This window comes from Rhinoderma darwinii, chromosome 6, assembly GCF_050947455.1.
Source record: "Rhinoderma darwinii isolate aRhiDar2 chromosome 6, aRhiDar2.hap1, whole genome shotgun sequence".
In the NCBI taxonomy this organism is placed as follows: Eukaryota; Metazoa; Chordata; class Amphibia; order Anura; family Rhinodermatidae; genus Rhinoderma; species Rhinoderma darwinii.
In genome coordinates, this window is record NC_134692.1 from 106,863,252 (window position 1) to 106,886,160 (window position 22,909).

General features: G+C 40.3%; 1 long non-coding RNA gene across 1 annotated transcript in view; it reads right to left on the minus strand.

The window, feature by feature from the left end:
- Positions 1–21,294, minus strand: part of LOC142656405 (uncharacterized) — a 73,335-nt gene extending 52,041 nt beyond the window's left edge. Inside the window, exons 1-2 of the long non-coding RNA XR_012849672.1 lie at positions 21,200–21,294; positions 19,756–19,871 (exon numbers count right to left, since the gene is read on the minus strand). This is a non-coding gene — a long non-coding RNA (uncharacterized LOC142656405). The remainder of the gene's footprint in view (positions 1–19,755; positions 19,872–21,199) is intronic.
- Positions 21,295–22,909: the final 1,615 nt, after the last annotated feature.

The window sequence follows — 22,909 nt, forward strand, 5'->3', positions numbered from 1 at the left end:
AATTGCATGTTTGAATATAAAAATGTCTATGTCAGTTATCAAAATTGAGAGATAAATAGCATTATGGCATCTCATGAAAGATCTAGACATATTATCTATAACATCTTTTAAACATTATGTTTTTTATCATTGAACCAATGAATGAATTTGGGACACTATAAATATGGTGTGTTTGGCAGTACCTGTCAAACTGCTCTGAAGAAATCCCGTTCAGGGATGAAACGCGTCAGCTGTTCTAATTAACGGGGCGGGTAGTGACGTCCAAACCCTGCCCTGAGAATACTTGTCCAGTGTTGAAGATCACACGTGGAAGGAGACATACTCTGGAATTTTTACTTACCTGGTTGCCGGCGTGCGATCCTGTTTCGTTGGGTCTGTTCCTCTCGGAGTGCCCTTATTCAGCTGATATACCGGCGTGCGATCCTGCATTGTCGGGTGGAGATTTGAAGGCTTTGAAATTTATGTGTGGCCACACAAGTGAACTTTCCTTCTGTGGAGATTTGCTATTTTCCACCTCGGAGCTGACCGCTTCCCTGCATGGTTTCCCGGCACTTGCTGGATGTCGAAGGTAAAGGTAAAAAACCTATAAAAGTTGATGTCTTGCCTCAAAGCCTAATATCATGAGAGCTACACATTGACCCAAAGGTCTGTGAAAAGACTTCCTATCACCATAAAATCTGATTTGGATCTGAGGATTCATTAATGAGAAGAAAAAAAGCACGCTGTTAACCACATTCCTTTAATTCATGAGGCTATTTTCCTATCTTGAGAGTAAAGTCATGATACTTACACATAAAGTGAATTTCTTTAAAAATTTCATTACCAGCTACTCCAAATAGGAACTCTGGCCATTTTGTGATATAAATAATATATATGTTTGAAAACCGCAAGTGTGAACACGACCCAGTGGTTTTTCATTTTTTGAAATCTTTTCAAAATTGTTTACACATATATACTTTGCTATATATCCATCAGGCAATATCACCTATGTTTGAAGGTTCTATTGTATGTTTTCTTTTCCTGGCCAGGAGATTTCTCTTTTTAAATTGTAAATTTGTATTCATGTATAAATTAAATGTTACCGGTATTATCTGGATTCAAAAATAAAATACTATGTTAAATTTTATTTAACCCAAGAGTGCCTAGTTATATTTCTGGATCATTTTTCTTTTTTTCTTTTTTTTAGACAACAATTTTTGCTCTAGTGTATAGCATCAATAATGCCCGATTCTAAGGTGATGCATGATGGATCACTAAGTGAGTAGCGCATGCACTAGTGATGTCAGAATGACTCACACTGGCATGATATAGATATTTTCCCTATCTGCAGGGCATGCATGTGCTCTTGGTTCTTCGGTCCCAGGAAAATTCCCTCTGAGTATTTTCCTTTCGTAGTATATTTAGGCTGAGACCCATGTTTACTCTTTACTAATACATTGTCTTTCATAGTAAGACTTGTATCGAACTGTTCAAAAAATAGTAGCACAAATACCCATTTTTAGATGGGACTTGGTAGATCACCGACCGAGTTGCGCTTGTGCCAGTGATGTCAGAATGACTTACACAGGCACGATACAGACACTTGATCTGTTGCCCGAGAAAGCATGCGGTTTCTAATCCCATTGCGCCCTCTAGTGCCGACTACAATGTTTTGGATGGACATGCGCAATAGTGATTTGGAGACGCAAAGACAGAGGTACAGGAATTCCACATGTTACAATGTATGTAATAATTCATTTTTCTTTTAACCCACTTGCACCTGGGTAAATTAGGCACTTAAGCTATGCTTATATTTATTACCTGCACATTGGACATTTTTTGCCCTGTAACTTAATATTCACTATGTGATGTATCTTACTATATATGCTATAATGTTTTTTTTTAATGTTTTTTACACTTTTTGTATTGATTGTATTATTGCCATTTATGACTGTTTGAGTCCTTATATACTGTGGTATGTTCACATGCTTGAGAAAGGTCCTGTTGGACTGAAAGATCACTCCTGTGGCTGAATAAATTCCCATTTATTTTGGATGTGCTGCCTTGTTTCTCTTTGTTGGTGGATTCCATTCATGGGACTTTGGATCAGGTTCCTTTGGGGCTTGCACCCATCATAGTATATTTTTCTTTGTCTCTTCGATGCTGTGATAACCTCTCCTTTTTTGTCTTATGAAAACAAACACCTTCTCAGATTGAAGCTGGCTCTGGTCTGGCATCATAACCTCTGGTGATCAGCTGGTATTGCTGGGAAAGCCATGTAGTATATGCACCTGAGCAAGAGCAACTCTTCGATAGTGGCTCTCTGCTATGGTTAATTCACACCTGCGTCGTTACAGAACAATGAAAATACTGGAAGCGCCGATTTTGTTGTATAACCATAAGCTTCCTACAGAACCCATTGACTTTAATGGGTTCTGTCGGGTTTCCATCATGGTGTCCGTGGTTTTACCAGAAACAATAGTGCAGCATGCTGCTCTATTGTTTCCTGGATTTTCGGCTGGATCTGTGATGAAGTCCCCTAACAGAGCCTCCAACCCAGACGTGGACAGGCTCTAAATGTTTCCTAGCTTTATGGTATAAAACAAATTCATTAAAATCATGATCTCTATTAATATTGTCTTTCTTATTTAGTAAGTTGTAAGTGTGGCCCCTGGACCAGTTTGTAACAAATAATGGAAACTAGGCAGCTAATGCTTGTCCGTTTTTGCATTTGTATTGGATACATTTCAAGTACTTGATGTTCCCTTCATTAGGGCTTTACTGCAAGATTCAGTATCTCTAGCTGCCAGGTGTCCAGTAGATCTTTTTTCCATACATGTCATGCTTACATTTCTTATCGTTGCCATTTTAATGCTTTTTCCTGATGTTTTTCTAATGCTTTTTAATCTTCATACAAGCAATATGCTGCAGTTGTACAGTGCATTGATCCGAATCTATTCAACCTGGTCCCTGAACTGTAATTTTTTAATCTTGAAAACGGACCAAGAATATGACACTATGCTTCCTTATAACCACTCAATGCAAAAAAAGCTGCATCTGCAAAAAAGAAATGTTCCTCCAAGCTAGTAGATGGTAAGACCTTTACTTTCCCTCATATTTTATTTACCATTAAATCCTTGCTGCGTGAAATCAACTATTTAGGGTAAATCTAGTAGATTATCTTAAAGTAAGACTTTTAGTGGGTCACAAATGTTCCATTATGCTTTGTGTTTTTGATGTATAGAAGGTGATTTCCACGCAAGAAATATAAAGTGATGTAAAATATGAAAACACTTAAAACAAATAATTACTTTCTGATAGTTAAGCATACATCCCATTAAATATTAAAACTGTTCAAGAACTCTTAGAAGCAATGTTATTTTCTTAGAATGTTAAATATCCAAATCACTGTTAACACTACAAATTATTGATTTATATGATTTTACATTTGTAGGAAACTGGGCTGATTTGCATCTATAGAATTGTTGTAAAAGAAAATTATTAATAAAAGTAACCCCAGAATTGACAACTATCACCTTTATACAGTTGTTGATAAGTTGCTGATCCCCTAATGCTGCTTGACCACAGTGCGGGCTTTAAATAGAGCAGCAGCCAAGCCTGCATGTTGCGGGTTTATTTAAAGTCAATGAGACTGATGGGAACAGTGCTTGGCTGTTTCAGTGAGTCCCATAGACATTATATGTAGCTGCTCTATTTAAGCTCCTCCTAACTGTAGGGGGTGCACTTAGGAGAAACTGGGTGTTTGGGAACCCAATTCTAGCAATCCGTTTGGGTTCCAACAGTGGGGCGCTAAGCGATCAGACACTTATCTTTTTTCCTATGGATAGGTGATAATTCTTGATTCTACGACAATCCCTTTAAGTATTTCTTCATCTACATGAGATGGAAGAATTGATTTATAAGGTCTGAGATTCACAGGAAATTGAGCTGATTCACCTCTTGGAGACTCGATGGAGAAGAGATATTGAAAGACTTACTTATCTATAGATAAAACTCATTCATGTCATGTTGGATGTTGCTTATGCTTTGTGTGTTTTCATACACAAGTGAAGCTGTGCAGATGGAGCGAATGCAGATTATCAAATTTAAGACACCAAAAGTATTGGGCCAAATAAATACAAAGCCAAAAAATCACCAAAAACGTAGCAATCACACCCTTCCCTAGAGTACTGAGCCGATTTTTTAAATTGTCCACTAACTTTCGGATACCTGCTCCCTTTCCCCGCACCAGGAGCAGGACGGTGTCAGGACATAGTGTCCAGCGAGCAGTGCTAGGATATGAAGAGCGGGGAGCCGGGAGTGGTTTAGGGGGTTTGATCTGGGGGTCTGTTTAATATACTGTGTTTAATCTGGGGTCTGTTTAATTTATGGGCTCTAATCTGGGGTCTGATTGTTTAAGGGGTCTGATCTGGGGTCTGATTAATTTAAAGGGGATAGTCTTGGGTCTGAGTAATTTAGGGGTCTGAAGAATTTTGGAGGTTGGTCTGGGGTCTGAATTAATTTGTGTTGCTAAAAAGTCTGGGGATGGCTGCAGAAGCGAGGGGCCAAAGATGTCTCGGTAGAAAGCTGTGCAGGCAGCTGTCATAAGAAGTCGTCATAGAAGATCTCCTACTTAGCACACCCAATCTCTTTAAAGGCATGGTGTTGCCAGAAAAACATGTTTTTTTTTTAAAAATTAAACATTTAGTGTGTGGGTGATTAAACATGGTTCAAATTTTTTTTATTTTTTTCACGAGTCAGGAAATAGTCAGGAAATATTATAAATTAATTCTAATTTATAATACTACCCATTTTTGGTCACTAGATGGAGCTAGTTCCCAAAATTGCAGCATTGCAACATTGGGTTAAAAGCCCTCGCTCTAGTGAGCTCTCAGCATCCCCCCCTCCTTTATCCTGGCTAGTGCCGGGATAAACGAGGGGTTTGAAAGGTTTAACCTCCTACACTGTGTGTCACCATTTTTTGAGGTAACCCACAGTGTAGTAGGTTTACATACAGTAGTAAACACACACAAACACTAACATACATTGAAATGTCTTACCTGCTCCTGCCGCCGCGGCTCCCTCCGGCCCGTCCGCTCCCTTTGCTGCCGCTGTTCCATGTGCACAAGTCCGGAAGCCGCGACCGGAAGTAGTAATATTACAGTCCGGCCGCGACTTCCGGTCCACAGGAAAATGGCGCCGGACGGCGCCAATTTCGAATAGGACTGTGTGGGAGCGGCGCATGCGCAGTTCCCACACAGACGCCGTACACGGACGTGAATGGGACAGGAGCCGTTCACAGTCCCTATGGGACTGTGGCTGTCGTACTCCATGTCTGTGTGTGTCGTTAATCGACACACACAGAAATGGAACAAAAAATGGCAGCCCCCATAGGGAAGAAAAAGTGTAAAAATAAGAAAAAGTAAAACACAAACACACAAATGAATAAAAACGTTTTTATTAAAGCACTAACATCTTTAACATATAAAAAAAATTATTTGCCATGACACTGTTCCTTTAAGAGGTCTAATGTGTGCAAAGATATCAGAAATGAAGGAAGGTCAAGGTAACTTTATTTTGTTTAGAGATATTATTGCGGCAAGGAAAAATATTAGAAAGCTATATAAAAAGTTACTTTGATAAAGAGTTGGAGTTGAGATATGTACCATCTATCGGGCCAGTAATGGAAAGGAAAATATGGTTAGAATGGGGAGAAAGAGGGATTATTAAAGTGGAGGATATTATACATGTTTATGCGAAAGTAAAATCATTTTTTGTGTTTCAAACAGCAGGAATGAAAACCATTTTTTTTTTAAATATGAAGGTTTAAGAAAAGCTTGAGCAGTTGTTAACCGAAACAAAAAATATAGGTTACCCAGGAAATGGGGAATATAAGAAGCTTATGGATATACCCAATAACAATATCTCAGTTATTTATAAGAAATTGTTAATAATGATTGGCAAAGGGGACAAAAAAGACGACTGGGTTTTAAGTGGAAAAACATGTTATGTCCACAGCAAGGAGAAGAGGAAATTTATGAGAGTATTATTAAAGCTTTACAAAAAGTAACAAAAGAAATCTCCTCTGAGAATTGGACAGAAATGTACTGGAGGATAGTTCATCAGACCGTCTATGTGTTTAATAATAAACCATTGCAACATTATAACCAGGGATACGAACAGAAATGTCCAAAATGTTATAAAGAAAAAGCTGATCTATTACATGGCTTTGCCCAAAATTGCAAGGCTTTTGGGAAGAAATAACAGAGAAAGTAAATAAATTAAAGGGTAACTAAACGTTGAACAAACTTCTGACATATCATAGTGATCAGAAATTTTGATCGGTGGGGGCCCGAGTACTGAGACCCCCACTTATCGCTCAAACAAAGCGGCAAAAGCGTTCGTGTGAGCACTGAGCCGCTTAGTTTCTGTTTAGCTTTTCGCGGAAACCCGATATAGCGGTGTACGGACATATAGACTTTCTATTGAGCCTGTAAAACACTACATCGGCTTTCCGAAAAAAGCCCAATTCTCCATTCAGATAGTAATTTGAATGTAAAAGATAAACCACGATTTAAAGACTATAGCACACATGTGATGCTGATGGCAAAAAAGCTGTATTAGATCACTGGATATACTGCATATGTCTCTGTACATGTACACATTTTAGAAAAATAGTAAGGAGGTTGATAATGTTAGAATATAAAAATAATATGTATACAAAAGAGCAAGGCAAAAAGATAAGATGTAAAAAAAACTGAGCAGTAGGACTACATTTTTTTTCTCCCAAAAAGAAATTGATTTTACATTTAAAGAACTGAAATATGAAGAGAGGATATATGATATAGGCAAGGCCGCAGTAGGATGGGAAGGGGGGGAGGGGTAGAAGAAAACTGAAAAAACGAACGACACAGTCAATGATAATTTCTTGTGTTTGGGATGTGTGGAAGTGTTAGACATATAAATATGGGCTTGAGGCTTAAGAGAGATCCCAGTAAGCCAGACCGAAATGTTGCCTGTGGGATGAATAAACACACTTATTTTTTTAATTACTACTGTGATGTGCCGCCTCAACTCTTTTTACTTGCTGTTTATTAGAGGGCTCGTAGCCAGAGCCTAGGAGGAGTAAAACCCACTACTGGAGCTGTCCTGCTTTCTTTCCTGTTTTTCTTTGTTAGAAAAGGCTTCTGTCTTGCCACCCTACCCCACAGCCCAGACATATGAAGAATATGGGAGATTGTTGTCACATGCACTACACAACCAGTACCTGCCAGAAAGTCCTGCAGCTCCTTTAATGTTGCTGTAGGCCAATTTTTGTCTTGTCTTTTCATCAAGTTTTGAGGGACGTCCAGTTCTTGGTAATGTCACTGTTGTGCCAAACAGGGGCGTAGCTAGAGGCTCATGGGCCCCGATGCAAAAATTCTAACTGGGCCCCCCCCCCCGCAAACTTCTCATGGCCGACGTTCCGCAGCTTTCAGCTGCATCGCTGGGTCTCCTGAGTGACCCAACAATGCAGCACTAGCAGCCGGGGCGTCACTAAGGCTGGGTTCACACACCCTATTTACGGACATAATTCGGGCGTTTTAGCATTGAATTACGTCCGAAAATGCGGCTCAAAAGCGTTGGCAAACATCTGCCCATTCATTTGATTGGGTCTTACGATGTTCTGTGCCGACGGTCATTTTTTTTTACGCGCCGCTGTCAAAAGGCGGCGCGTAAAAAAGACGCCCGCGTCAAAGAAGTGCCTGTCACTTCTTCAGACGTAAATGGAGCCGTTTTCCATGGACTCCATAGAAAAACAGCTCCAATTACGTCCGTAATGGACGCAGCAAAAGACGCCTGCACATGCCATTACAGCTGAAATTACGGTGCTGTTTTCTCCTGAATACAGCACCGTAATTTCAGCCGTAACAGACGCTGCCGTGTGAACATATCAACAGGGCTTAAAATGTCAGGGAAATAGCCCCAATACATATTTGTCCGCCCAAAAAAAAGTGTGTATATGAGACAGCATAGCATATCTATAGCACTACGACCCTATAAACTATGGATAGGATTAGATACAGTGGATCAGCAGACAGTATCACACAGGATAGGATTAGATACAGTGGCTCAGAAGGCAGTATCACACATGATAGGATTAGATACAGTGGCCCAGCAGACAGTATCACACATGATAGGATTAGATACAGTGGCTCAGCAGACAGTACCACACATGATAGGATTAGATACAGTGGCTCAGCAGACAGTACCACACATGATAGGATTAGATACAGTGGCTGGGCAGACAGCATCACACATGATAGGATTAGATACAGTGGCTGAGCAGACAGTATCACACATGATAGGATTAGATACAGTGACCCAGCAGACAGTATCACACATGATAGGATTAGATACAGTGCCTCAGCAGACAGTACCACACATGATAGGATTAGATACAGTGGCTCAGAAGGCAGTATCACACATGATAGGATTAGATACAGTGGCTCAGCAGACAGTATCACACATAATCGGATTAGATATAGGGCCCAGCAGACAGTATCACACATGATTGGATTAGATATAGGGCCCAGCAGACAGTACCACACATGATAGGATTAGATACAGTGGCTCAGCAGACAGTACCACACATGATAGGATTAGATACAGTGGCTGGGCAGACATCATCACACATGATTGGATTAGATACAGTGGCTGAGCAGACAGTATCACACATGATAGGATTAGATACAGTGACCCAGCAGACAGTATCACACATGATAGGATTAGATACAGTGGCTCAGCAGACAGTACCACACATGATAGGATTAGATACAGTGGCTCAGAAGGCAGTATCACACATGATAGGATTAGATACAGTGGCTCAGCAGACAGTATCACACATGATCGGATTAGATATAGGGCCCAGCAGACAGTATCACACATGATTGGATTAGATATAGGGCCCAGCAGACAGTATCACACATGATAGGATCAGATACAGGGCTCAGCTCGCTGACATTGCGGCTCTAGCGCTGGACCCAGGATAGGTAAGAATAATATTTTTGCTTCTTTATGTGTTACTGATTATTTTTGTGTGTTTGTGGTTTTTTTTACAGGTTCGGTTGTTGGACTTCGGATTCGAGGACTTCAATGACGGCATTTTTTTTATTCTCAATAAAATTGTTAATGAGGGTTGTGTTTTTTTATTTCAATGAAATATTTTTTCTATGTGCTTGTATCTTTTTAAACTTTATTATCACCGCCTTAGTAATGGCCGCTGGCTGATTGACAACCTCCATTACTAAGGCGAGGCTTAATGTTAGCCGATTCAGAGGCTACACTAACCCCCATTATTACCCCGGTACCCACCACCACCAGGAGCACTGGGAAGAGCCGGGTACGAACCAGTATCCGACCATCTGTAGTGACGGGCAGGCACCGGGGTGGCCGCAGGCTGGTAGTATTAGGCTGGGGAAGGCCAAAGACAGTGGCCCTTCCCACCCTGGTAATGCTGCCTGCTGCTGCTGTGTTGTATCTGGCTGGTTATGAAAATTGGGGGGGGACCCCACATCGTTCTTTCCAATTATTTTTTTTTAAATGACGTGGGGTCCCCCCCATTTTTCATAACCAGCCAGATACAATAAAGCAGCAGCAGCCTAGCATCACCAGGGTGGGAAGGGCCACTGTTTTTGGCCTTTCCCCTCCTGATACTACCAGCCTGCGGCCGCCCCAGTGGCAGACCATCACTACAGATGGTCAAGTACTGGATGGTACCCGGCTCTTCCCAGCACCCCTGGTGGCGGTGGGTACCGGGGTAATAAAGGGGGTTAGTGTTAGCCTCTGCATCGGCTAACACTAAGCCCCGCCTTAGCAATGGATGCTGTCAATCAGCCGGCGGCCATTACTAAGGCGGTAGTAATATAGTTTAAAAAAAAACACAAAGACATAGAAAAAATATTTTATTGAAATAAAAAAAAACCCACACAGCCCTCATTAACCATTTTATTGATAACAAAAAAAAAAGCCGTCATCGAAGTAGTCCTGGAATCCAACGTAGACCAACGACCGAACCTGTAAGAAAACACACAAAAAATGATTAGTAACACATGTGTTAGGCTTAGATACAGGGCCCATGTGTGATATTGTCTGTGGGACCCTGTATCTAAGCCTACCACAAGGTACGCTCAGATACAGGGTCCAGCAGACAGTAATCTTATACAGTATAAGATTAGTGTGTGCTGGGGCCCTGTATCTAAACCGACAGTGTGGTAGGCTTATATACAGGGCCCATCAGACAGGATCACACATGGGCCATGTATCTAAGCCTACCATGTGATTGTCTTAGATACAGGGCCCAGCAGATAGGATCACACATGGGCCATGTATCTAAGCCTACCATGTGATTGGCTTAGATACAGGGCCCAGCACACAGGATCACACAATCTGTGATCCTGTCTCATGGGCCCTCTAAGCCTGCTACATCATAGGCTTAAAGGGGTTGTGCAGTCCCTAAACATTGATGGCCTGTCCTCAGGATAGGCCAAGAATAGCTGATGTGTCTGGGTCCGACTTCCGGGACTTTCCTGGTTCCGGATCGCAGCGGAGGTACTGACGTCACAGCGCTATGCGCCGCGCACAACATCGAAAGGACAGAACTTCCGCCGCGGCTGAAGAGGAAGGTAAGATTAGTTGCCCTGACTGGCGGGGTCCGACTCCCGGGACCCGCCAATTAGCTGTTTTGAAGGGGCCGCAGCACTCGTATGAGAGCTGCTCCCCTTCATTTCACTACTCGCTCACACTGTCAATCGCCGACACGGATTCACAGTGTGACCGGAATGAAGGGGAGCAGCTCTCGTACGAGTGCTGCGGCCCCTTCAAAACAGCTGATTGGCGGGTCCCGGGAGTCGGACCCCGCCAGTCAGGGCAACTAATCTTACCTTCCTCTTCAGCCGCGGCAGAAGTTCTGTCCTCTCGATGTTGTGCGCGGTACATAGCACTGTGACGTCAGGACCTCCGCTGCGATCCGGAACCAGGAAGGTAAAGTCAGTCTGTTACTATAGTAACAGGGGCCCGCGGCCCGAGTTACTATAATAACTTTTTATTGATGTGGTGCGGGGGGCTGTGGGCCCCCCTGACTTCGGGGCCCGATCGCAATTGCGACCCCTATAGCTACGCCAGTGTAGATATGAGATAAATAGATAGATAGATGATAGATAGATAGATAGATATGAGATAGATAGATAGATAGATAGATAGATAGATAGATAGATAGATAGATAGATAGATAGATAGATAGATAGATAGATAGATAGATAGATAGATAGATAGATAGATAGATAGATAGATATGAGATAGATAGATATGAGATAGATAGATAGATAGATAGATAGATAGATAGATAGATATGAGATAGATAGATAGATAGATAGATAGATAGATAGATAGATAGATAGATAGATAGATAGATAGATAGGAGATAGATAGGTAGGTAGGTAGGTAGGTAGGTAGGTAGATAGATAGATAGATAGATAGATGATAGATAGATAGATAGATAGATAGATAGATAGATAGATAGATAGATAGATAGATAGATAGATAGATATGAGATAGATAGATAGATATGAGATAGATAGATAGATAGATAGATAGATAGATAGATAGATAGATACTTTGTCTGTTATGCTAAACTGTCAGCCCTGAGGTGTGACTGCTCAGCATGACAGACATACATACACACAGTGAAGGGGTTAAGAGCTGGATTACTAGTTGCTACTTACATCTGCTGTGGGGTCAGAGAGCAGCTCGTACTGCAGGGGAGCAGCAGACACGCACACCATCTTCTTGCTGTAGCCATTCCTTTCCCTCTGAACAGGTCACGAGGAAGAGGGAGACAGCAAGAAGTGAGCTGATTGGGTGGACAGTACAGTGGGCGGGGCTGGGTCTCGTAAGATGAGTGGATTCATCTATCATTCACTTTCCACCCTCTTGTTCCCCCTCCACGCAAAGACTCTCTGACAGCTGAGCTGCCACCAATGCTTTAAGCTACATTACTGGGTCTCTTTTGTACCACAGCAGTGACCCAGCAATGTAGAGCAATCATTGCAGCGCTAGTGTGGTGAGGGGAGCCTGCGGGCCCCCCTAGCTACGGGGCCCGGTCGCAGTTGCGACCGCTGCGACCCCTATAGCTACGCCACTGGTGCCAAATGTAATCCACTTCTTGATGACCGTCTGCACTGTGTTCCATGGTATATCTAATGCCTTGAAAATTCTTTGGTACACTTCTCCTGACTGATGCCTTTCAATAATCAGATCCTTTTGATGTGTTGTAAGCTCTTCATGTACCATGGCTTTTGCTGTCACATGCAACAAAAAAATGTCAGGAAAATCCTAATAGAACATCTGAACTTTATATGGGGTTTCTCAGAATCACTTTAAATGATGGCAGCTGTGTATTGACTACTATTTAACATGCGTTTAAATGTGATTGGCTAATTCTGAACACAACCACATCTCCAATTATAAGAGGGTGCTCACACAGGTTCTGAAATGATTCATCTAGGACTGATTTTTTTGTGTAGGCTTCTTATATCCACTGTGCATATATATATATATATATATATATATATATATATATATATATATATATATATATATATATATATTAGAGTATCTTTCTGTAGGACTCTGTGTTATGACGTTCCTCTGTTATATCTCTTGGAAGTATATGAATAAGGCCTGGCCCATATGGAAACTTCTTGTAACGCACTAATTTATTTTAACTATACAGCTACAGCTATCTTGTGGACTTCAGCTGTCACTCAATTGTTAAAATGGTCAGCATCAATTGGACCATGTTAGAGTTCAAAGGGACACAGCCCATGGGAATGGTAACACCCAGGTGTAAAAATTTGTATGCATTTCTAGGAGGAATAACAGGGGAACGGCACAATACAGAATTCTAAGAAAAGGTGCCCCATAAAATCAATTATGGGCAGTACAAGTTTTTACTAAAACAGACATGTCAGGAGGGGAAACAGGTCCTCTTTAATTGTTATGTATACTGTCTGTGACTGCATCCGATCAGTACTGTATTCTCTTATACAATCTGCAGCATGATTATACTGATATTCAGCTCTCTCAGAATATGGCGATACCAAAACATTATTTTATTTAGAAAACAGTGTTTTTAATGTGTAAAAGTAGTAAAACATTTAAAAATGATATCAATGTGGTATCGCCGTAATTATATTGAACCGCAGAATAAAGTTAACATGTTGTTTATATTGCACGGCGAATGCCATAAAAAATTCTAAATAAGTGTGCCAGAATTGCTGTTTTTTTTATCTCATCTCCCAAAAAATTTGATAATAACTGATAAAAAAAAAATGCATGTACCCCAAAATAATATACATAAAAACTACAGCTCGTCCCATGAAAATCAAGCCCTCACACAGCTCCGTCAATGGAAAAATAAAAAGTTATGACTCTCAGAATTCAATGATGCAAATCGACAGCCCAGACTAATTTATATGTCCATCAGTTCCTCAACTAAAACCCCACGTCATCGTTGGAAACTATGATATATTAGGGTCTTGAGCTGCATATGGGGCTAGTGAAGAAGTCATAAATTAGGCAATACTGGAGCGCAGGTATTTTGTACATTACCACAGACACCCTTTATAAGTGCGACACCTGCCCCAAAAAACTGACCTGTGCATAAAGCATTGGCTCAAAGCGTACGTTAATATCCATGGATAATTAATTTTATTGTTTATATACCCCATTATTATACCACCTTAATATGCGCTAATATACTTCACTAAACTTACCTATGCTCCCACATTATAAACTGAAATACCAGTAAAACCCTAAACAAAACTACAACCAAGCAAAAGCCGCTCTCCAAAAACCAATTGGCGGTCCTTCCGAGCCTGGCAGTGTGCCCAAACAGCAGTTTATGACCACATATGTGATATTGCTGAGGACCCAATTGAAAAATTTTAGGTAAAACTACATATTATTGCCAAAACAAATAATGTTTAATTTTTACAGTCCAATCCTAATAAATTCGCTGAAACAGCTGGGGGGGGGGGGGGGTGGTCAAAATGCTCACTACATGGCCAGATGAATTCCTTAAGAAGTGTAGTTTCCTAAACGGAGTCACTTTTTGGGGGTCTCCATTGTACTGGTACCTCAGTGGGGGTGCAAATGCGACATGGCGTCAGAAAACCATTCCAACCATATCTGCGCTCCAAAAGCTAAAAGTGCACCTTCTCTTCTGAGCGCTGCCGTGTGCCCAGACAGTCTTTATGACCAAATATGGGGCATTGTCATGCTCATGAGAAATTGGCTAACATTTTTTGGGGTGCATGTTCTGCTGGATTTCTTGTGAAAATGAAAAAGTTTGAGCTAAAACAACATATTATTGGAAAAAAAACATGCAATGGTGCCTGGAAAACACCCTAATAAAAAGGAGACCCCAAAATCCACAAGGTGCTCCATCATTTTAGTCCAGTAGCACACTAGGGCCACATGTGGGATATTTTTGAAAACTGCAGAATCTGTGTAATAAATATTGAGTTGTGTTTTTCGGTTAACCCTTGCTGCGTTACTGAAATTAATAGATTAAATTGAAAATCTGCTAGAAAAAATTTAATTTGGAAATTTTACCTCCACATTTCTTTAATTTCTGTAAAAAAAACTAAAGGGTTAACAAACTTTCTAAATGCTGTTTTGAATATGTTGAGGGGTACAATTTTCAAAATGGGGTGACTAATGTGTGATTTCTAATATATAGACCCCCTCAAATCCACTGCAAAACTGAAGTGGTGAGTAAAAAAATAGGTTTTGCAAATTTTGTTGAATATTTGAAAAACTGCTAGTAAATTTATAAGCCTTATAACGTCCTGTAAAAAATAAAATGAAATAAAAAAAATGATGCCTACATAAAGAAAAAGTATACAAAACCTTATTTATTTACTAATTTGTGTGGTACCATTATCCATTTTAGAAGTATAGGATTTCAAATGTAGGAAAATGCTAATTTTTCTAAATTTTCTTTTGCAGTTTACATTTTTTTTTTATAAATAAATGAGCTGCCTTCTAAAACCCCTGTCTTGGTAACCAAAAAAGATTTTTCCCACCCCCAAATAAGGACTTTTCCCCATTTACATCCATTTAGAAAATTAGAAAAGTATTTATATATTCATTATTAATAAAGATGGGAACTCCAATTACTTTCATGACTTTACTTGTTTCAAAAATGTCATGTAATCTTCAATAACTCAGCAAACATGTATAATATCTGTTACAATTTCTTATGTTGATTCTGGGAAACTTCTAATCTTTCTTCTTTCTTATTGCTGTTAACAGTGTACAGTTTTTAAAGGCAATTTAATTAATAAATGTTGGTTATTTTACTTACACAAAACCCTTATAATCTCTTTGTTTTAAGTACCTTATACAATAATACATTCCTCCAGCAAGTCACTTGAAACATTTATTATTTAGAACTCCTATCTTGCAATTATATGGGTTTATAAGAAAGGACCTAAGCCAGCAATGATGTAAAAACAATCTGACATGCATTGGCATTGATTCAAGTGCAGCTAATTAACAGGGAGCAGAGGAACTTTTCCACAGTTTCATGACCTCTACCTACACTTATACAACTTAAGTTCTTACACGTTCTGCAAACTAGTGGAAACATTTTATTGGAGACAGAAACATATGCAGGTTTTTATTAATTGGCGAAACAATTATTTTCAATAAGATTTTTTTTTAACACTGCGGTAACTATAAGTGCAATTCCACTATCATAGTTCAATAAACAGCGTTAAACTTATATTCATATCTCTGCAATATAAGGGCTCATGCACTCGGCATGTTACGTTCCATTTTGTATGGAACTGTAATAGGACTGCGGCAGAGGAGCAGGAGGCTTTAACAGTAACTCTGTATGCCTGCCCCATGGGCTCCGTGTACAGGGCTCTGAGCCCTAAATGTTGTTCTTTCAACTCGCACTTACATTACTTTATTCTGCACATTGCTTCACTTCAAGTTGACTAGCAACCGCTTTACTTCATGTGGCTGACATTTGGGTATACATGACCACAGGAATTTCTATCAACAGTATAAGAGACTCTTTCTCCATGCTATACAAGTTAGTTTAAGGTTGTATGAGAAATAATGACGTTTTAGAGTAGCATAGTAAAATAGTAAGGTTGAAAAAAGACATGTCAAGCTAGTTCTACCTATTATACTGCAGTGTTGATCCAGAAAAAGTTAAAGCAACCACTATGAGGTAGTAACTAATTGCCTCGTATCAGGGAAAATAAAAATCCTTCCCAACTTTAGAATAAATCCCTGGATCAACAACCTATAGTACATTTAACTTGTGATATTATATCTTTCCAAAAAGGCAATCAGGCCCCCTTTAAACTATTTTAATGAATTATTCATGACAACTAGTTCCATAGTCTCACTGCTCTTACAGTAAAGAATGCCCAGCTATGCTGACTGTGAAAATGTCTCTTCTCTAGATGTAGAGGATACCCCCTTGTTCCAGTTAAAGTCCTTGGGTATAAATAGATCACTGGACAGGTCTCTGTATTAATCTTTGATATATTTTTGTACATAGTGCATACATCACTCTCAAGACTTTTTCTAAATTAAATAACCCCAATTTTGGGTATTGTAGTTCACCTATTCCATTTACATCTCTTCTGTCTTTTTCTTGTAGACTGGTGCCCAAAACTGTATATAATATTCCATATGTGGGCTAACTAGTAATTTGTATAAAGGAACACTTATGTGCATCAATGCTTCATTTGTTGCATATCATGATTTTATTTGCCTTGGCAGCAGCTACCTGGAACTCATTTCAGTTTGCTGTCCACTTATATCTCCAAGTTCTTTTCCTGGTCAGTTTTATGCAATGGTTTCCCATTTAGTAACGAATGGTGACATTTGTTTTCCCTTTCCAAGTGCATTACCTTATGTTTATTGATATTAATCCTCATTTGCTACTTCTCTGCCCAAACCTTCAACTTATCAAAAGTTAATTTGTTTTCTTTAGTTAAAGTAGAAATATGAAAAGCCCCATGCACAATTGTGAGGAATTTAATTCTTTAGGCCACTAGGCTATAGGGATACTTCAGACACAGCAACAAAAAGAGCTGAACTTTCTGCCCAACTCTTAAATCTAGGCTGCACATGTTGGAAACTTATGTGTGCCAATAATTAGTAACACTGTTGTAGCAGTGCCAAGCACTGGGCATCCCTTAAAGTGTGTACTAGAAGGGAAGGGAATGGCAGGCTCACCAACAACGCCGTTTCATTAATGGAACACTAAACATAGAAAATGCAGATCAATAAAAATATATCCCAGCACTTCTTTCCTCTATCACCTCCTTTTCTTTGATCTCATTTGCCTCATATTACAATTAAAAGAGAGAAATATGTAGATATATTTTCTATGGCCGTCCATGGAATCAGCCATGTCCCCCTCCCCTCCTCCCCTCCTTCCGTCCTTCTCCTCACTGTCCTGTGTCTTGCTGTAAGACAACTGTCTGAAGCAGGAGCCTTCCCCACTCTGCTCTGCAGTAGGATAAAATATTTGTGAAGCCCCCGCTCCCTTGGCTATTGCATAGCAATAAAATGGAATAGATCAGCAGGAAACTATCCCCTGTGTTTTCAGCAGGACACTGTTTTTTTTTAGGAACATGTATAAAATCCTGCAGACTGGCAAATAATGGGGGCAAATATATCTCCTGCTTACTTCTATTATTTCTTTCTAGGTTTAGTGTTCCTTTAAAGGTTCAATGGAATTGAAGAAAACAGACTTCCCAATATGTAGTGTAATGTAGAAATATACATATATATATATATATATATATATATATATATATATATAAAATTTACCAGGTGCTGTATTTCACGGGATGCCACTCTGATCTGGGCCATTGTAGGGTCATCTGATCTTAATTCTGACTCCTTGTATACTACAGTATCTGCAAGTCTATGAGATGTGCGCTGTCACAATATGTCACGGGCTCAGGAACTGAACCTGCACCGTACGTGGTAGGGTGCCGGCTGTTTTATACAGAGCAACCGTGGCATCTGAGCGATTCAACAGAGGAAGAGGGCTCTTTCATTTCCCTGATTCCCCCCCCCCATGAAATCATGGGTTTCCAATCAGACAGAGGACTACTGAAGGCCTCCAGGTTTGCTTTTTGTTTCCTACTATTAAGCATTGCCAGAAGAAGGGCTTAATAGTAGAGCACAGAAATAGGGAATACATAAGTATTGCAATGTATTGCATGAGCGATCTAACAACATGTCATTTTTGCTACACAATGAACATCCCGAAAACTAAACCCAAATTATGGAATTGCTGTTTTTCTTTTACACCTAACTAAATATTTTTTGAAAGTTTCTCATTATATTATATAGTTCATTAACCTGTTCCCACACCATGACGTAATAGCACGTCGTGGTGCGGGAGTGATGTTTGGACGCCGCTCGGTATGAAAGGGTGTCAACTGTGTATTACAGCTGACATCCGGAACTAACATCCTGGAACAGCGAGCGCGCTGTCCCTGGCCGTTTAACCACTTAAAAGCTGCAATCAATTACGATTACAGCAGCTGAGGCATTAGAAAGAGGGGGTGACAGCTCATCGCCCCCCCCCTGCGACGCAATTGGGGATGCCGATCGTTGTCATGGCAGTCCAAGGGCCTAATGACAGCCCCCCGGACTGCCTTTCTTCATCTTCTGGTAAGCCCAGCCTATGGCCTGGCCTGTAAAAATTACAATATACTGCAATACATTAGTATCGTAGACCATAGACTATTGGTCAGGGTCCAAGCACAAAGACGCTTCATTTTAGTGATCAGATGGGTCTATGTGCACGGACCCCCACCAATGAAAACTCCAGACATGTCACTATGACACGTCAAACGTTTTCTAAAAGTACAGGTACACTTGAAAGCCGAAAAAAAAACATGGACTTTGTTTTTAAAATACATTAGTGACCCTATCCATCTAAAAAGAAAAAAAAGAAAAAGCAATGCAAAACCTACTTTAATAGTTTAACAGATTAAAGAATTGTAGCTGTCAGTGTTTTGGCCATCAATGGGTTAAACCTGCTTCCTGTAACAATATTATCTTTGTTTTCTCGGTAAACAGAGGTTAAGCAATTTAGCCTCTTGTGGGGCACAAATGTAATAGATGTCAGGTAAAGTGTGTTCATCTATGGATATGTCTCTGTAGGATCAATATTAATTAAAATGCGACCAAAGGTCTTTAATCACTTTAATGTGTTGCTGTATGATATACATTCAAAACTGCTTGAACACTGAAGCAGCCGTAGAGCTGGGAAATTAAAAATCGTTCAACAGTTGATCTTTAGCAAGAGTTTCAAATCTATCAACTTTTTTAAGTTGCGCTGTGTACTTAGAATCATCTCACTAAAAAATTGAGTTAAAAATGACCACCCGTTCCAGAAACTAAAACTAAACTAACTAACTAACTAACTAACTAACTAACTAACTAACTAACTAACTAACTAACTAACTAACTAACTAACTAACTAACTAACTGACTAACTACGTACCTAACTAACTAACTAATTGACTAACTAACACTACTTAGTAGTTATTCTTGAAAGTATTACATAGTTTTTTTTTGTGCTGTTGTAGGGCTATGTTCACATTTGGCAGCTACGCTGCGTAAAGGCACACAGCGTGTCTGCTGGGGAAAACTGCACATAAAAAAAAGTTTGATACTTACGTAGTCATGGCGACGTGTCCCTCCTTCATCTTGCAGATCGGCCTCCTGGGATGATGTTTTATTTCATGTGACCGCTAAACCCTGAGTTTGGCTGCAGAGCTTTCCTGGAGGATGGCCTGGACAAAGAAACACAGAGTTCTTGGTAGGTATAAGATTTATGTTTTTTCTGAGTTGCGTATTTTGCGACGGAATCGCTGCTTTTCCGCTGCGAAAAGCCAAACATCTGCTATTTGCTGCAGGTTTTACCTCTCCATTGAATTCAATGGGGAAAACCCGCCACAAACAAGCAGCGATTACACAAATACAATTAACATGCTGCAGGTTAAAAAACAGTCACACAGGTCAATTTCTGAAAGTTTTTTCTGCTCAACATTTACACAGCGTGTAGATGAGATTTATTCAAATCTCATCCACTTTGCTGCTACTGTATTATACTGCAGATTTTCCGAAAAAAGATCAGTTGCGGAAAATTCGCAGTATTTACGCTATGTCTGTTTTTTTCTTATTGTGTTGGCTTATGCCCTTAAAAAAGAACACAAGGAGCATTGAAATAAAAAAAGCATTGTGTGAAAGGAATTTCATATTTTCCAATCTGCTTAAAGTGTACCTCCACTTTCAATGGAAATCGATTATAGTGCAGGAGTGTTCACTATGAGGCTGGGTTCACACAACCTATTTTCAGACGTAAACAAGGCGTATTATGCCTCGTTATACGTCTGAAAATAGGGCTCCAATACGTCGGCAAACATCTGCCCATTCATTTGAATGGGTTTGCCAACGTACTGTGCCGACGACCTGTCATTTACGCGTCGTCGTTTGACAGCTGTCAAAAGACGACGCGTATAAATTACAGCCTCGTCAAAAGAAGTGCAGGACACTTCTTGGGACGTTTTTGGAGCCGTTTTCTCATAGAGGGTATGTGCACACACACTAATTACGTCCGTAATTGACGGACGTATTTCGGCCGCAAGTAGTGGACCGAACACACTGCAGGGAGCCGGGCTCCTAGCATCATAGTTATGTACGATGCTAGGAGTCCTTGCCTCTCCGTGGAACTACTGTCCCGTACTGAAAACATGATTACAGTACGGGACAGTTGTCCTGCAGAGAGGCAGGGACTCCTAGCATCGTATATAACTATGATGCTAGGAGCCCGGCTCCCTGCACTGTGTTCGGTCCGGTACTTGCAGCCGAAATACGTCCGTCAATTACGGACGTAATTAGTGTGTGTGCACATACCCAGACTCCAATGAAAACAGCTCCAAAAACAGACGTAAAAAAAACGCGAAAACGACGCGAAAAACGGCGCGAAAAACGCGAGTTGCTCAAAAAACGTCTGAAAATCAGGGGCTGTTTTCCCTTGAAAACAGCTCCGTATTTTCAGACGTTTTTGGTCACTATGTGTGCACATACCCTAATTGTTTTTCTAAATCACTTGTATTACCGATTTGGCTTCTAGCATCAAAATGGACTGTGCAAAGTCTATGCTGCCATGTGCTCATAACTCTTCAGTAAGAGACAGAGCACACGGATCGTCTTCATATCTCCCATATCCAGAACGGGCGCCAACGCTATGAAATCCTATAAACACAGTGACGTCACAGTACAGAGGTAATAAACAGTGATGTCACAGTTCAGGTATAATAAGCACAGTGATGTTTCAGCACAGGTATATTAATCACAGTGATGGTTCAGTACAGGGAAAATAATCCAAGCGATATCACAGTATATTAAAAACATTGATGTAACAGTACAGGTATAATAAACGCAGTGATGTCACGGTACATTGGTAATGGCCAAAGTGAAGTAACAGCTCAGGAATAATAGTCACAGTTATATCACAGTACAGTAATCATTGTCACTGTATATCACAATACACGGATAATTCACTAAGTGATGTCACAAAACAGGAATAACAAACAGTGATAACACAGTAAATGGATAATAAACATTGTAAGGTTATAGGCAATGTTATTGTACACAGTGATGTCAAGGTACAGGAATTATAAGCACACAGTAATGTGACAGAATAGGGAAAATATCACAGAACAGATATAATACCTATAGGGAGGACACAGCTAATGGCTAAGGACCACAGCGTTGTTACAGCTCAGGGATAATAAACACAGCGTCATAATACAAAAATAATACACACAATTGTGTCACAGTGGTAAGAATAAACAGTCGTATTCCCTTATGTGGCAGACAGGCTCTTGGGACCCCTCAGGCACCAGCTGCGATTACAACCTTGGCATCCCTATATAAATGCCCCTAAATAAGCTTATATGGACACCATGTTTATGGGCTAAGTGTCATGAATGTGATACTCTATACTCAAAACTAGTGTATTAAGGAGGTATTGCAAAGAGCCTCGAGATTTGCCGTGCCCCACATGGTATATATTTAGTTTTTACATTAATATATATATTATATTTGTTTTATTTGATTATTAGTTTAAAGAAGCCCTGTCACCAGTTTAACACTTCCCTATCTCCTACCTAACACAGAACAGCATGATCTCGTGACGTCACTTCCTCCCCCAGGTCCTTCACCGGAGAAACAGAAGACTGAAAAAACATCGCCTCCAGCTGCTGCGGATTCGGATAAATGTCCTGGCACGGCTGGAGGCGATGTCTGTTCAGTCTTCTGTCGCTACGGTGAAGGACTTGTGGGAGGAAGTAACGTCACAGTGGGATCTTGCAAGATCACGCTGTGCTGTGAATTCCAGCTGGGCTGGAATGAAGAGAAGTGTATGATGCTGATTGGTCAGCGTTATATACTTTTCTATACCACGCCCACTTGATAAATAGAAAAAAGTTGGCCATTTAGAAAAAATTCGCATAAATCGAAAAATTTTCAGAACTTGGTCAATAATAAAAACAAAACAGTAGTTATCTACAGCAAAGCGCCTATTAGATTAGATAGGAGATAGGGAAGTTATAAACTGGTGACAGAGCCTCTTTAACGCCTTTGCACACCTGGGCGTAAATGCACGTCCAGGTGAGCAGTAACTTTGCGCATCTGGGCGTGCAGTCACGTCAGTGCTTTAACAGTTAACTGCCGCACAGCGCTACACCGCAGCGGCGTTAACTGTGCAGGGTGTCTGCCCTGCTCTCCGTGTTGCCGATCAGTGGCCCATTGCCGCTGATTTAGG